At 34.6% G+C, this 18235-nt stretch overlaps 1 protein-coding gene across 8 annotated transcripts in view; it reads right to left on the bottom strand.

Moving 5' to 3' along the window:
* KIAA1217 (KIAA1217 ortholog) overlaps positions 1 to 18235 on the bottom strand; it is a 607564-nt gene that overhangs the window by 554573 nt on the left and 34756 nt on the right. The gene's annotated exons all lie outside the window — the stretch shown is intronic.

Below are 18235 nucleotides of genomic sequence, written 5' to 3'. Positions count from 1 at the left end.
TTTACTTTTCATTGTTAGAATATTAAAATCAGGAGAATTACTGTATGGAGAAATATTTGAAGAAACAATTAATTTGAAGATTTGAAAGCCCTGAAAAAAACATATTTACATATATTCTTTCCTCAGAATGATATTAAACATGATTTCTATTATGTATAAGAATGACATGCTGCTCCTCTTTCTATACCTTCCACTGAGGAATGAGTATATTTAGTGATACTCTGATTAATACCAGAAGACTAAGTAACAGGAGAAAGAAAGGATAATTTTCACATCCTGCCAGTTCTACATATTCCAACAAATACTTATCAATAATACACCCATTATCTACTGGATTCTGTGCTAGGGGTTCAAAGACAAAACAAAAAGAAGTTATTACCCTCAAGGGACTTCCATTCCAAGCTAAGATACATCAATAAAAATGTCCAAATGAACTTGATGAATTGTATAGAACTCAGGGGAACAAACACACTCAGCTCCATATCGTCTGAAGATTTTTATGTGAAGTCAAATGAAAATAGTGACATTGTCAATTTCTGATATTCACAAAGAGAAGAATGGAACAGTTATACTGTTAGCTATTCTTTTATACACTTATACTCTTAAAATGGATAAAGTTAAATAATAGCAACTGATGGTGGTGGCTTTTTTGTCTATTTGGGAGGCAGGTAGAAAACGGAAAAACTAAATCATTGGGTGGGCTTAGTCTACTGAATATTGAGCTACTCTGCTCTAACTCAGAGCCTTATCACTTTTTCTGGATGATTTCAAAAGTGTCCTAATTGGTTTTCCTCCTTCAAGTCTCTCTCTTCTCTAATCCATCTTTCTCACAGCTGCCAAACTGATATTGCAAAACCACAGATCTCACCATACCACTCCTACTAAAAGATTTCCAGGGGCTCCATTTTGACTTTTGGTTAAAATATAAAACCTTTAGACTGATGCTGAAAGCCCTCCAAAAATCTGACTCCTGAAATATTAGTCATATTTCACACGATCCTCCCTTCACACAGTCTCTATTCCTGTCAAACTGACTTATTAACTATTCCCTGTGTACAACATCCCCATTTCCCACCTTGATGCTTTTGCACAGACTATGCCTGATGCTTGTAATGAGCTCCTTATCACCTCTGTCTCTTAGTATCTTTAGCTTCCATCAAAGCACAGCTCTAGAAGAGGCATTTTTGTTTACCTACTGATTACTTTATATGCATAATACACACACATAGATATATACATACACAAGTGTGCATATTTGAAAGAGATGCAAAGTAATTTGATTCACCCTCTTGAGACTGGACTAAGACAGTGCCTTGGACATAAGAAGACCTTTATATTCATTAAATTGATTGTTTGCTGGGTGCAGTTTTTAATTTACTAGATTATGATACAATCTTCACTTAAACTATAAATCTAAGCAATATGTTTTCCAGTAAAATGAGTAAATATGAGTTAAGGACAGAGGCTGCATTTGTGATTTCATTTCTGTAGGGACCTTCCAGATAAGAAAACTCCCTCCACCAATAGAGGTACCTTCATTTCAATATATAGTATTAGAGCATGGCCTAAAGGACTGAGAGATTAAATGAGTTTTCAGAGTCATAGTGCCAGTATTTGATAGTGATTTAGCTTTGAACCTAGTCTTTATGACTCTGAGGTCCATCCTCTATTTTTTTGGGTAATATTTTCTGTCTGTAGGCATGATTTATATTACTAAAATCCTAGTCATTTTAAATGTTCAAGGCATGATGACCACAGAACTTTACAAATATTTGTACAATAGTACAATATAGGAAGAGCTCAATGGTAGAGTGCTGGGCCTGGATTCAGGAAGACCTGACTTCAAATTTGACAGCAGCAAACACTTAGTAGTTGTGTGACCCCCTGATTGTCTTAATCAACTGGAGAAACTAGTATTTTTGCCAAGAAAAGCCCCAAATGGGGTCACAGCTCAACAAGTGAACAAGAAAAACAACATTGGCCAAAGTTTCTTAATCTTAAAAGTTACTCACCTAATGTAGCTAAGCATTCAGGAATGCTGACACACATTTTAAATGGAGGAAGAAAACCTTTTTAGTGGAAATACCCTTTTCTATTGTTCCTTTGTCTTTTGTTTGATAGAGTGTTTTTCTCTCATTCTGCAACTTCTTCCTCTACTCGTATTATGAAAATGAGAATTAATGGAAACCACTTTAAGCAAAGACTGAAAAAACAAATGGCAGCCAGATTTCTTTTTTTTTCCTTTAGAATAACATGAATTCGCATAGATTATAATTGTCAGTCTGCTTAACTTCAACTTGTGAGTCTAAGTATTGCATGTCTGGTTGTTGCAAAAAGTCAGCTGTGGCTATAAAACATATGCACCAGGCTATTTAAAAATATTTGGCCCTCAGACAAATGGCTGTTATCTCAACAAGACACTGTCTAAATTCTATGTTAATGGCTTGTTCTTGGAAATGAGAAAAACTTACCTATAGACTACCCAAAAAACAAACTAAAACAAAACAAAACAAAAACCTGGCAGGTTTTCGAGAAGCTTGGCAGATTCTTATGATTTAACTTATTGATTTTTGTTTCTTGGGAGGCTCTTATATACTTTTAAAAAAGCTTCATTAATTCTTTTTTTTTTTTTTTTTTTTGCTGAGGCAATTGAGATTAAGTGACTTGCTCAGGGTCACACAGCTAGGAAATATTAAGTGTCTGAGATCGAATTTGAACTCAGGTCCTCCTGACTTCAGGACTGGTGCTCTATCCACTGTGCCACCTAGTTGCCCCATTCACTGATTATTTTTAAATGATTCTTTTAGGTATATACATTTTTAGAAGAACATTAATATGCTTAATAAGTATGGTACTAATATCTTATCTTTGAAACATAAATTCCAAGAGGTTAAGTCTATAAAATCCTCTATCTAATAAAATCCTCTTAGAATTGGTTTTCTGCCTTACTCAGAAAGTCAAATAGTACAATAAGAATTTACCACTGAAAATAGAAACATTGATATTTCTGTCCATCTGGAAGCTAGGCTGTACAGTGAATAGGACACAAGCCTTGGAGTCAGGAGGATCTGAGTACAAATTCAGCCTCAGACACTTGACACTTATAGCTGTGTACTCTTGGGCAAGCCATTTAACCCTAATTGCCTTGCAAAAAAAAAAAAAGAAAAAGAAAAAAGAAAATGGAAAGTTATCTATCTCTATCTGGCAGCTAGATGGCTCCGGAGGTAGGTAGGGGGCAAAGTTTAGAATGAGGAAGACTAATTTTCCTGAATTTAAATCCAACTTTAGACAATTACTAGCTGTGTGGCCTTGGACAGATTACTTAAGCCTGTTTGCTTCAATTTATTCATTTCATCTGTAAAATAAGTTAGAGAAGGAAATGGGAAATCACTCCAGTATCTTTGCCAAGAAAGCCCCAAATGGGGTCACAAAGAGTTGGACATGATAGAATAACAACAACATGCATATCAAAATTGCCCATGAACTGGTAAAAAATTTAAAAAATTAATATGCCAGAACAAGGGGAATGGTGAGTAAAGAAGGAATGGTGGGAAGTCATATGGTTAAAAAATATGGCATGTTCCCAAGAAGGATACTAAGTTATTACTTCTTAAACTATACTTTGTGTGTCAGTTGGGAAGCAACATGATATTATTCAGAGAAAGTTGATCTCTGAGAAAAGAAGACTTAAGTTTGAAAGCAGAGCAGAGGCTAATTTGTATCATTGCAGGGAATTCTCTCATTGGGAGTGCCTTATATCAGTGAAATCACAAGTCTAATCCATATATAAAAGGGAAATATCTTACATTTAATTTTTACAATTTTTATACTCTCTAAGGTAGATGAGTAATGAATAAAACAGGATTGTTGGATATGTACATAACAGCCAACACATATGTACAATATAAATAAGTTTTCAGACAAACATAAAACCTCACAGCCTGACTAAATAACATCCCTTAAGTCTTTTAATAATGAACTTTCTTTAACTTTTTTTAAAGGGTTGTATTTGTAAGTATTCATTGTCAGGAAATGTGATTTTTAAGTAACAGATCCCGACAGATAACATCAGTCAGCAGATGTTTCTTGTATATAATAAAGGATCTTTTCTTTATTGGAGTTATGTTTTAATTTATCTTTGCCACATAAAAGTACATTCTCTGTCATTTTTGAAATGAGAAATTAAAAAAAAAATACATTGTTAACTCATTGAAGCTTTTCTATGGCAGAAAGTAAAGCCAAAGCATATAAGCAGGGCTTTCTTCATCATTCATGACCATATAGATCATTAACCCAAATGGCAGTAATAGTTAACAGTATAAAAAGTCACAAAAGAGCAGGGACTTTTTTTTTCTGTCTAGATTGTCAAATTCCCAGACTCTTAGTCGATTATGGCCGTGAGCAAAGAAGGTTGTTAACTGTATGACTACAAAGATAAGTTTGCCCCACAGAACCTCAGGCAAATGGGCAGACAGATAGATGACCATGATAGAAGACTGCATGGATATCTAAAATCTATGGGATAAGTTTTAAGAAAATCTGGTTTGCGTTGTTTTCTTTTTTGGAAGGGATTAGGGAAGGGGGGGGGGAAGGAGAGGTTCAGATCTAAGATCTCACTAGTTAAGGAAAATCTTTCTATCAATGCAGATCATAGGACAACAATTTGGCAAATTATGTCTCAAGAGAGATCAAGTGATTTGTCCAGAACATAAATCGATTTGAGTTGGGGCAGAACTCAAAAGCAGATTTGCCTGATTCCTGATTCTCAAAGCTTCTATCCACTCTCCTGGACCATCTCTTAAGAAAATACATACTGTACACAATCCAACACTTATTTTTCAAGTTATGTTTTTTTTTAATCTTTATGGTAATAAAAGTATTATGTACAAAGAACTAAGTAAGGTGCTCAGAAAGATACATAATTTAGATATTATTATCCAAATAGTGGGATAGTGTATTGTATACACAATTCAGAAAAATAACACAATTGGTATATAATGGGGAAAGTATGATGCCTGGCAAATCATTTAATCTCTCAAATCACAGAATTTGACAGGTGCAAGCTCTCTGGACTTCAGTTTTTTTTTTTTTAATCTATAAAGTGATAGGATGGGTTTTAGTGGACTTTGAGGTCTCTTCCAGCTGTAAATCTTAAAATCTTATGATTCTAAGTTTCATGGCAGGTTGGGAGAAGGGAGGGAAGGCTTTATAATGGAGATGGTGTTTTGGTTTTAAGAACATTAGAGAATAAGTTAATAGTTGATAGTAAACATTAGAAGTAAACAAAAGGCTGGTGGATTGTTTTAGACATAGGGAAGAGAATGAACAAAGGCAGATAATTGTGGGGCATTGAATGATGAGCAATTAAGTCAGGTTTCAAGGTAGCCTGAAGGTAATAGTGTGTTTAAGTGTGGGTTGGCACAATTGTTGGGGGTTGTGAATGCCAAGGTGGGAAGTTTGAACTTTATGTGATTGGCAAATGGAAACCATTGGTCTTGAGTAGAAAAGTAATATTTCTGAGTAGAGAAGTAATATGAACAGCTTATACACTAAAAAAAGAAAAAAGTATACTGGCAATAGCTAAGGACGTTAATCATGGTGAAGAACCATTAGTTGGTATTTCACTAAAATAGATTTTAAATTGTAAGGTGACTGTCTCAGCTGAATTAATTCAGATAATTTTTACAATGGACAAATTATGGGTTTTTTGTTTAAAATAGATATGGCAAAAAATCAAAATATTTTAAGTAGGAATCTAGCTAGTAGCAAGGGTTTTTAACAGGGATAAAATCAAAATTGAAAAGGAAGACTCAGAGTACTGGGAGTTACCATGATTGAATTATTTTGGGAATGAAATTATCTGATAGTGGTTTTCAAATATCGAATTTATAATTACATACAACTTGTTCATGATTTGTCAGGGGCAATATTTCTCTAAATTTTAAAAGATCTGCTGTAGTTTCTGGTAGGAAAAGTCTCTCATTGATGTGATTTCATCTTAAAATTTTAAAAATTTATAGAATGAATATGAGATGATTTTGAGATTAGAAAATCTTTGTCAAACTGAGGACTATGTTCTTATCATGGAGCTTGAAGATAAGCCACCAAACACAAACCTGTGCATTTGGACAGATGGGTGACATCAGGAGAAAAATACAACAATTATAGGTACTCCCCAAATACTTCAGACTACTAAAGTTTGTAGTAACAAACTGATTGTAACAGCTAGTCATGAAGATTAAGAAAAGTAATAAATTATCATCTTAAACTAGTTCTTAATGGATTGTCAATTCACCTATATAGAAGAAAAAAGAAAGGAAAGGGGGATAAGAAAAGTTAGTTGTTAGGGACCAGGGTCTGTGTTCATGTCCGTGTGCAGAAATATAGGTTAAATGTTCGTTACTTTTTCTTATCCTCTTCCTGTAATTGTTCATTCATTGAATCAATCAACAAGCATTTATTCATCCTTTGTTTTTTTTAAAGAACCAATGACAGAAGTGGATGACCAAACTCCAAGCACTCCACAGTGGCTACTTTAGCCATCTTCATGGTTGTTGGAACAAGTTGTTGCCATCTAACCATTCTACCAGAGAGAGTCTTCATATGTTTGGGGTAGACATTCCCTTAACTCATTGATAGGTTTGAATCCCATAGATTGTTTCAGTCTATATGCTCAGACATTTTTACCAACATGTGGCCATTGCACATGTGACAGCTTCTAGGAGCTATGAATGAGAGTTAAATGGTAGGTGGACACCAAAAGTGGATGAAAAGCCCTGAAAAAGGCTTGGTAAGCCCTTACATAGAGTTGCTTGTCCACCATGAAAACTCCATATACTCTATAAGCATATATTAAGCATCTAATATATGTCAGATATTGTTTTAGTCAATGGGAATGATAAAACAAAAGTGGAACAGACTTAGCTCTCTCAGCTTATATTCTACTGGGGGAAACAAAACAAACAAATAATAAAAAGAAGAATCAGTGGATAGAGCACTGAGTCTGAAAACAAGAAGATCCTCCGAGTTCAAATATGGCTTCACATACTTACTAGCTGTATGGCCCTGGTTAATGGTTAACCTTTCTTTCCCTTAGTTTTCTCATCTATAAAATGGGGGATTTAATAGCACTTACTTCCCAGGATTGTTGCAAATATCAAGTGATATGATAATTACAATGCAATTGGTTCAGCACCTATCACATAGTAGGAACTATACAATTGTTAGTTATTACTATTCTTCTGTTTTCCAGGGAATATTGGCTGTAGTGAATAAAGATATACAATTACTATGTAAAGTTGAAGACCAGGGATCAAAATTGGATAAGCCAGCAACATAATTCCCAAAGGTTGTATAGAGGAACTCAAAGAAAACCTCATGATATGATTCAAAAAGCCCTGGATTCAGAGCTGGTTGGAATGTCTGTGAATCCTGTTTTACTTTGAGCAAGCCACTTAATAATCTTGAACCCTTACTTCCTCATCTGGAAAGGGAGACAATTGAATAAGACTGTCTCAGAGGTCCTTTCCAGCTCCAAGTCTTTTGACCTTCCATAGGTAATTAACACTAGTGAGGGAGATGTGTAATTTTCTTACACCTGGAATTTTTATCAAAACTAGGTTAGCAATTGAAATAAGGGGAATGAATTTCCTGTCCATCCTGATGGTTTAAGGAAGTTTCTTTCAGATTGTTGACCTGAAGCTGGATAAGGAAACCAAAAACAAGCAGAACTCAGTAAGGGGAACTCCAGGAACGAACCAATGTAATCTTTGACTACTTACCCTAAGGTTTTCTTAAATTTCCTCGTGAAATGGAAAAGTCTCACTTAGTCTTTTTATCTTATGACATGGGTGTGGCTCATCGTCTGGGAGGCTCTATGCTACTGGAAAAGAAATACTGGGAAGTGGTAATGAGGACCTGGAACCCTCATGTGGAAAAGTTGGCCAGAGTGTGAAAGACATTTTTTCTTTGGCTATGGACTAAAGGGAATCAAAGAGCCCCATATAGAATGTATTGTACAAAATCACAGAATCATAGAATTTGACAGTTGAAAGGAATATCAGTAGCCATCTAGTCCAACTCACACACAAAGGTAATCCCCACAATTAGATACTTGGCATAAATCTATCCTTTGCTTGAGCAAAAACTAAAGCAAAAATCAAACCCCAGTGGAGTCAGTGGAGCCTACCAACCTCTTGAGAGAATTCATTCAACTTTTGGAGAGCTCTAATTGATAGGACATTTTTCTACTCTAATATCAACCAAAATTAACTTCTTTATAGCTTTCATTCATTGTTCCAGGGGCTAACCAAAGCAAAGTTAATCCTTTTCTAGCCCTTTAAATACCTGAAGACATTTTGGGTCCTTCCTTTCCCAAATCCCTATCTGTGAGTCTTCTCTTCTGTAGACTAAATGTCACCAGTTCCTTAAGACAATCCTCATATAGAATGTGAACACAAGGCCCCTCATCATTCAGATTGTTGAAGGTTTGCCTTCTTAAACAGTCCTAAAACCTACATTGGCCTCATTAGCTCCAGGCACTGATAAATTAACTCACATAGTTAGAACATTAATGTGCTAAAAATTAACATTTTGATCACTAGTTCTACATGTAATTTTTTCCTTGTTTTCACAGAAAAGACTGCATACTTCATCCTAGTTTATTTTTTATTTTTATAAATATGTACTATAAGTGACAAGGCAGCCAGGCAAGAAGATGAGGACTGATTTCAGCAAATTTTTCACTACTGCTAGAAAAACCAAAACTAAAACCCAATAACATTATGAAGGGAATACTTGTTTGGAACCACACTTGCTAGTGGAAGTTTAGCAATACCATCCTTCTTTATAAAGAAGGAAACACTGACTACTAACAGAATATTATTACAAGCAGAGTAGAGCTAACATAAAGATTTTATGGATACTGTTGACCCATGAATCTGACTACAAACCATTCTGTTCATTAGGAAGTTCAGCACAGAAGAGGTGGGAAATTCAGGGCCATATTTGCAAAGTTGACATCACAACTGTGACTGCAATGCCATGTTTATCATTGCAGCAGTGAAATGAAATGTAATGCAAGAGCACTGAAAGGGATCTCTGAATTTCTTGAATCTACAAAGGAAGAAACAGAGGACCATGGACATAAAATGTCACAAAGGTAGGTAAGTAGCAGAGTTGAGATTAGCAAGCTTATCTTTTTATCCCGGATCTTATAGTCATTGGACTAGGCTGTTCGGCCCTACTGCTGCTACATGGATCACTATCATCCATACTACTAGTTTAGGAGTGTCCACATTTGAGCCTTCTCATATTTTCTCATTCTTGAGCCATATAACCAACATCTCCCCTTTCTGATATGAAAAGGAGATAAAGAGTTCAGAATTTCAACATGTAAATACTCTGTTTTGTACATTCATCCCTTTAATGATAATTTTTTCTTAAAATATATGTTGAATTTTAATTTTCAAAATATATGTAAAGATATTTTTCAACATTCACTCTTGCAAAACCTTGTGTTCTAAAATTTTCTCCTTCTTTTCCCCACATCCCCTTCCCCTAGATGACAAATAATCTAATAATAATTATTCTACTAAATATATATTTTTACAATTGTCATGCTGAAAAAGAAAAATCAGATCAAAATGAAAAATAAGATTAAAAGAAAAAAAAGAAAAAAGCAAGTAAATAATCACAAAAGTGAAAGTTCTATGTTGTGATCCACACTCAGTCCCCACAGTCCTCTTTCTGGATGCAGATGGCTCTCTCCAATATAAGTCTATTGGAATTAGCCTGAGTCACCTCATTGTTGACAAGAGCCATGTCTATCAGAGTTGGTCATCATATAATCTTGTTGCTGTGTACAATGATCTCCTGGTTCTACTCACTTTACTTAGCATCAGTTCATGTAAGTCTCTCCAGGCCTCTCTGAAATCATCCTGCTGATTATTTTTTATAGAACAATAATATTCCATAACATTCATATTTCATAACTTATTCAGCCATTCCCCAGCTGATGGACATCCACTCAGTTTTCAGTTCTTTGTGATTACAAAAAGGGCTGCTACAAATTGCTGATCATTTTTAAGTGGTTGTTCTGTGCAGACCTTAGGAGCAGGGACTAGAGATGCAAAGTCTGGATATGCTATGTGTCCTGCTTTCAGGGAATTTTTAGTCTAATAGGAAGATTAAGGTATAAACATAAATAGTGGCAATACAATATTGTATGATATGAGGATTAAAAAGAGAGATATTTAAAAAGTACTGTTTGAGGTCTAGGGGGGTGATCGTTATCAAGCAGGGAAATGAAAAATATATTTGATAGAGAGATAGCATTTGAGTTAGGCTTTCAAGAATTGGTAGAAATTCAGTAGGTAAAGGGGATAGAAAGACAACATTCTATGTGTATGAATAAGTGTCAGCAAGGACACCAAGACAGAAAAGAGCAGAATATGTTAAGGTGATTAAGAAAATAGCACTGTTTGATTTGAACACTATATGACATAAAGTTAGAAAGGCCAGGTGGCACCATATTGTGCAAGGCCTTGAATGACAGGCAAAGGAATTGGAATTTTATTCATCAGGCAGGAATGTAATGCTCCAAAGTGGCTTATTTGCTATTTCCCATAAATGGTTATCAACCTACCCTCCATTCATGGAATGCGCTTCCTTTTTATTTATTTATTTATTTATTTATTTATTTATTTATTTATTTATTTATTTATTCATTCATTCATTCATTCATTCATTCATTCATTCATTCATTCATTCATTCATTCATTTATTTATTTATTTATTTATTTATTTATTTATTTATTTATTTATTTATTTATTTATTTATTTAATCTCTGTTTCATGGATCCATTGGGTTAAGGTTTGGTTCAAGTGCTATCTCCTTCAAGAGACTTGTCTTAGTTCTCCCAGGTGTTGTTAGTTTTGCTTTCCCCTCCACTGACATAAAGTGTTTTATATCCCTGTAGTAGAATTTAAGTTCTTTGAGGTCAGAGGTTGTCTCACATATCTTTGTGTTGCCTTCACTCTGGACAATGCTTGATACATAATAGATACTTAATAAATGCTTGCTTATTGACAGGCAATAGGAAGCCACTAAATATTTATGAGTAGAGGAATAACTTAAGCAGATCTATATGTAAGAAAAATTATTCTGGTAGTGGATGTTTAAAGAACTTTTAACCCAACACAATTATTTGGGCCTAGTATAGAATGCATAAATCCATAAAATCAGACTATCAAAATTGAAAGGGACCTCAGAAACTATCTGCTTCAACACCCAATTAAGAAGAATTCTTTCTATATTATCCCAGGCAGGTGATTATCCATTGAAGATTTCTAGTGGATGCCATATCTGACTGTTGTGAAGGCACAGCTCAATTGATTAGGAAGTTTTTCCTTACTTCAAGAATCAATCCATCTCAAATTTCTACCCATCGCTTAGGACAAGCAGAATAAAAATAACCTGTCCTTCATGTACCAGGACAACCACCAAAGTTTCTTCATCGGCAAGATTTCAAAAATCTGGTTATCTTCCTCTACAAGCTCTGCAGCTTCCTACAAGACAGCATCCTAAACTGAATATAATACTCCATATATGCCCAGACTATAGTACAGTGCATGGGGTCATCATTCCTTATAGTCTTAAGCACAAGAACTCTCTTAAAGCTGAAGAGTTTGTTTGTTTGGGGTTGCTATCTCAAGCTATTGCATCATTTATCTGATGATCCACCAGAACCCTTAAATCCTTTTGAAGCAAACTCCTGTCAAGCTGTACCTGCCCCCAAATTTTTACTTTCAAAACTGATTTTGTGAAGACTTAACAATATTACACTCAGCCCAATATTCTGATATTTAAAACATCTTATTGGTTGCTGAATCTGTTATCCATTGTGTTATTATTCATCTCCATTTAATGTTATTTATATTTAGTAAAGATGTCATCTATGCCTTTATCCAAGTTGCTGTTATCTATATTAAACACAGGGGCGAGTGCTGATCCTTGGGCCAATCTATGAGAGACTTTCATTTTTACTATTTAATATCTAGATAATCTAGGATCAGATAATATCACATTTGATATGTCTTTGACTTTCCTAGAGAGTATGCAACACTACTCCATCCCTCATTATTTTAAATCGTGGAGATAGTAGTTTTTGGACACAAGAAAAGTTTTAATGAGTGCAAAAAAGTAGCCTATAGACAAAGACTTCTGGGAACTAGGATGAAATTTCATTTGGGTAGGTCAGTAGAACTAGGGATTTCTCTGAAGTTCTTCATAAAAAAAACGCTCAACTTGGCCATAGTCATCACAAGTAAAAAATGATTTTAAAAAATACTGAAATGTTGGGTTTAGGTAAGTCCCATAGCTTATTTTTCTCTTCAAAACACTAGGCACACATTAACCAATTCATTAATCCTCAACAGAGTTTCTCCTCTTGAACTGCATATTATTGTTCTTTTATGGTTGGAGAAACACAATGAGTGAGGTTAATTGCCTTGCCCAAGGCCACAGAGGAAGTCAGTGTCAGAGAAAGAATTAGACTGCAGTGATGCTGGACCCATGATCTTGTATTAGGACCACCAAGTCTGATCGTGTGTGTGTGTGTGTGTGTGTGTGTGTGTGTGTGTGTGTGTGTGTGTGTGTGAAAGAGAGAGGGGGGGACTGGGGGAGGGAGAGGGACAGAGAAAGGGAGAGAGAGAGAGTGAATGTGAGAGAGAGAGAGAGAGAGAGAGAGAGAGAGAGAGAGAGAGAGAGAGAGAGAGAGAGAGAGAGAGAGAGAGAGAGAGAGAGAGAGAGAGAGAGAGAGAGAGAGAGAGAGAGAGAGAGAGAGAGAGAGAGAGAGAGAGAGAGAGAGAGAGAAGGAGAGAGAGAGAAAGTGGTAATCAATTCTTTAATATTGAAGTATCCTTTGGTTTTCCAAGATCAGATATCTGAAACCATTATAATGAATTAGTTTATTGGTAAATATATCCCTCTACCTTTCTAGTTTATATCTATGTCTATACAAAAGAACTATTTCAGATGGGGACTGACTGATCATAGAGAAGTGGACATTGATTTTTAAAGAGCTAAATGTTTCCAGAAAAAGTATTATCATCTATTCATTCACAATGAGGAAGGAGAGGCAGCATGGTACAGTGGGAAAAGTAAAGAGTCTGGAGTCAAAGGAAAGAAGTTCAAATCCTGATTGTGTCATTTGCTATTTTGTAACTTGGGACAAGTCACTTACTCCTATGGGCCTCAGTTTCCTCATTTGAAAAATGAAAGGGTTAGATTAGAAGGCTTCTAAAGCCCTTCCAGCTCTCTATCTATGAACATGTGAGTTTAAATTTCCAACAAATATTCTAGATTTCTTTAATTAAAAGTCACTTAGCGGTCATGAAGACAGACACCATTAATACCACAAGAGACAAATATTGACTTTTGAGTAATTGTGCTTTGAGTAATTGAGTATATTTGTGCTCACTCCTCTTTCTTTCCTTCTCCTCCTCTTCCTCCTCCATTTTCTTCTTCTCTCTCTCCATTCTTCCCTCCTACCTTCCCACCATCACTGTATCTGTCTCTGTGTCTCTATGAATCTCTGTATCTCTCCTTCCTTTTTCAGAAGTACTCAGAGAGGACATGAGAAAAAAAAGACGAAGAGATAAAAAGTTTGAATCATAGACTGAAAGGAAAGAAAACATGAAATCAAACAAAGACAGGGAAAGGGGACAAAAGCATCAAGAAAATATGTTTAACTTCTTGACATCTCTCAATTTCAATCTTTATGCTTACCACTCTGATTTCTATGCATCCCCATTACTTCAAATTCCCCCTTCCTGTTCATTTCTCCCCTTCATGCAGAAAGTTCTATTAGATTTTTTAAAGTCACTAACCTAAATCCTATTGCTTTCTAGAATCCATTCCACTAAAGAGATTAATCCAAACAGTTGGATGAGTAAGGGGAAAAATATCTTCTATAGCCAAATGCTTGTATGTAACATCACATCTGAAGAGGAAAGGGACTTTTAAGGGAAAATATTATATATAGGTACACTTGAATGACAAGTATGTTGATTCTTGATCTGCCATAGTTATTATGGATTACAAATATTTAGTCACGTATAATTGTAGATATTAAAAACTTTTGTTGGACTTTTCAGGAAACAGATGACATAGCTTTAAGCATTTCAAGTTTATCCCATATTTTACAGAGGATATAGCAAATTCAACTGCAACTTGAGATGTTTTTCAATGTCTTATAACAAATAAAACATGTATTGATGGGATTGGTTAACTCAGATAGTGTTGAAACAAAGCGTAGTGCAACTGTAATGACCAATCTTGGCCTTGAAGAACAGATGAAGTTCCTTTCTCTTGATAGATAGGTGGATAACTTTGGATACAGAATGCAGCATACACTATCCAACATAGTTATTTTATCTGATTTTCTTTGTTAGAAGGAAAGATTCATTTGGAGTTGGGGAACAGAGGGATATATAGAAAGGACTATAAAATAAAAATAAATCAATGAAACTTATTTTCAGAAAACAAAACAAAAAACTGTTAGCAAATAAAATGGGCTAAACAATCAGCTTCAAATCAATACTAAATAAAGAGGATCTTTTAAAAAAATAAATAATAAACTGTAGACAATATTTTACTGGGGTTTCTATGGTCAATATGACTAATCAGACATATTGAAGGTGTGCTGTGGACACAAACCAAACTCATTCCTAGAGTCTGTCCAGACTTTTGACCTTTAGGAATTACTCAATATCCTGCAAGATTTCCCTATTAACTGTAACATTGTTATCTCAAAGGTCTAAGATTATTTGATGATGACAAGCATAGTCTGACAAATCTTTAACAGGTAGATACATGCCCTAGGATCTTCAACATGAATGGGCTCATTTAGAAATTGCCTTGAAAATGTCTATATGACTTCCTCATTATGGAAATCCAATTAAATCAGAGACAAACTTTTTTTTTTCTTTTAAAAGTTTTAATGATACACTTACCTGCATCAAGATAAAAAGATAAAAAGGGGAAGATTTGACTATTTATAATAAACATCTTAACTACAGGAGAAACACTGAAAAGTTAAAGCAAAATTTTTCTTTATAAGTGGACATACATATATCCTTACACAAAAATCCAATTTTTGATGTGGATATTTAATAAATTCGCTTCAGTTCCCTTATATGTAAAATTGAGATAATAGTACTTGAGGAATATTGAGAAGAAAACATTTTGTGGCCTTCAGAATATTGTATAACTCTCCATTTCACTGGGTCAACATTACTCAATGTTGAAGAAGAATTAAAAAATACATTTATTTCTATAGCCCCTTCCCAGGCCCAGTGTTCCTTCTATTAAACTTCACTGCCTCTTAATGAACAAATGGCTAACCATTTGTTAACTGAATTATACTCAGCTAGGCAGTTTTGATACAATGGCTAAAACAATGAATCTGCAGTCAGAGAACTTGGGTTCAAACATGGCCATTACCTTGAGGAAATTAAGATCAACCTTTTCACTTTACATTTGAGGAGGTAAGACCCAAAAAAGTAAAAGGTCTTGAGAAGGTAAGATTATGTGTAGTTAAGTGTCAGAGAGAAAACTCCAAATGGAGTTACAAAGAATCAGCTATGACAGAAAACAACTAAACAACTTATATGTATATGTGTACATATATGCTTTTATATGTTAAACATATGTATATGTAGACATATATATATCTGAAGAAGCAAAGGTATCATAAATTACAACTTCCAACGAGTAAAATCTTTCATCATAGTTAATTTAAGCTATGCAATTACTTATCAATACTCAAAACATTCTGAAATCCCCAAGATACTTATAATATAAAGTAAAATTTTATCTACTCATAAATGAAACATTTATAGGCCATCCCCAAACTAGAATCATGATTTTATTGTCAGCCTTCAACAAATAGCTCTGTTTGGGTTGTTCGCTCTTTTATTCTTCAGATATAACGCCAACCCCCACCACCCCCCAAAAAAAAAAAAAAACAACAACAACAAAAAAAAAAACAAACCAAAAACAATTCCAAGTGACTTTTACCTCTTGCAAGAAAATTATAACTAATTGCCCCCTATGTCCAGCCTCAGGAATAGAGAATGGTCACTATTAAGGATATTCAGAAGAAAGATACTTAGGCAATTTCAAGAGAATTACAGCTTTTTGAAGAATGAAGGTATTTTGGAATTAGTATCTAGTCATCCAAGGTGAATACATTCAAAGAATGCATTTATTTGAATGAGTAAATTCTGATAGGTTTGCTTGAAAAATACACATTTTGTTCCTTTATTGTCACTTCAATGTGTGCAAGTACCTTGGAACTACTGGGCAGTTTTCAAGTTTAGGTGTTTTTTCTTTCTTTCTTTTTATAGGGTTTTCTGGCTTTCACATACATGACAACATCAAAGAAAGTTTCCCTTTTAGGCAGCCAAATTCAGTCTGTTCTGCAACTGACTTTGACACTTCCTAAGCCTTTTGCAGCTGGTTTCGACATTTGCCTTTGACACAGGATGGCAATTCTTGAGGTTTTGGTTTCTTTTTTTCAGTACAAATATGTCACTCATCAAAGTAGGTAAGAAAACATGTCACCATTTCTTCATACACATGCAATAAGAAGTTATATACTAACGAGGTGAAACACCTTTTTTCTAAAGGTGGAAATTTATACCTTTGAATATGGAAAATCTGTAATTGCCAACTAAATCACACTTTTTTTAAAAATTATACTCTGCCCATTTTAACAGAAAAAAGGTTCTAACTTCAAATTGCACTGGCTTCCCCACATGCCTGGAATGCATTCCTTCATTCACTCTACTTCACAGAGTCCCACTCTTCCTAGAAGACAGTTCAAACAGCATCTTCTATATGAAACTTTTTTTTGGTCCTCTAACTGCTAGTTTCTTCCTCAAGCTACCTTGCATGGAACTACTTTACATAATTTTCTTGCCTGTATTAATTTTAAATTTATACTATAAATAAATAGTGTAAAATATACTATGAATAGCATATACAATAAATAGGGTAGATAAATTTATACTATAAATAGGATAAATATTTCGATAAATATCTATATCTGTATCAATATCGGTGTCAATATCTTCATCTCTATGCTTCTCATCTCTCCTATTAGAATATACATTCCTTTCAAGTGGAGCTGTTTGATTCTTTATACTTGTAACCCATAGCTTGGCTATCAGTGCCTGGCACATAGTAGGTACCTAATAACTATTTTTTGACTAACAGTATAATCTGAAGTGAACTATTTCATTAGAATGACATTTTACTTTTGAAAATTTGCCTCTGAAATCACATGCTTCTTCATAGAATATAAAAGATGTCATTTAAGTCTCTAGGAAAAAAAATATTGTGTTAAAGTTATCAGCGCTTCTTGGTAATGTCAGCTCATTGTAGTTTTTAATAGAATAGAAGAGCACAAGTGAATTTAGCCTTTTCAACCTTGCTTCTGCTTCCCCCACTATTACTTGCATTACAGTTGATCATTTCACAAATGCATTGAGTTTCTGAGGTTTCTTGGGGAGCCCACCTCCCCGGGCACATGCCTGACAAGTGAGATATTCATGTAGAACCCTGGTTGTCCTTATTTACATTTCTGTACAATATTTAATAATGCCAGCAGGATCCTTTTGAACTGGCATAAAAGCCCCACCATTAGATGATTGCTCCATATTTTTAAACGACCCTGTAAAAAAAATATAAATCTTCGAAAAATACTTCAACTAGCAATTAAAGGGTTCCCCACCCTATCTTTTTTGTTTCTTTTCCTTTCAGCCAATTATGCAATAAAAAGAAACTTTGGGAGACTATTGCTGGTCTAGGAAAAGCTGTAAAACACGACTGGAGATGTAATCAGTCATTCGGAAAAAAAAGAAATGTGGAATTATCAGTTCTATACACTTTCTTAACTTCATTTACTTTCACTGCCCCTTGATTAACTATGGATTATTTTTTTAATACACACTTCTTGCCAATAATTGGCTATTTTAGTGACTCTCTTTGGAACTTTTAGACCAAAAAAAAAAAAAAATAAAATAAATAATAAAATAAAATAAAGACACGAACGCACACAGATAAGTTCCTGAAACCAGAAAGTCCAACTCATTTAAGATTCCCAGTAGTGTCATTAAGCCAGTAAGTAAGCTTAAAAGCTTCCAGCTGATGGAGAAGGGGGCCCGGGAG

This window comes from Sminthopsis crassicaudata, chromosome 5 (assembly GCF_048593235.1).
Source record: "Sminthopsis crassicaudata isolate SCR6 chromosome 5, ASM4859323v1, whole genome shotgun sequence".
Lineage (NCBI taxonomy): Eukaryota > Metazoa > Chordata > Mammalia > Dasyuromorphia > Dasyuridae > Sminthopsis > Sminthopsis crassicaudata.
The sequence above is the reverse complement of the archived record's forward strand: the minus strand, read 5'-3'. Positions and strand labels throughout refer to the sequence as shown.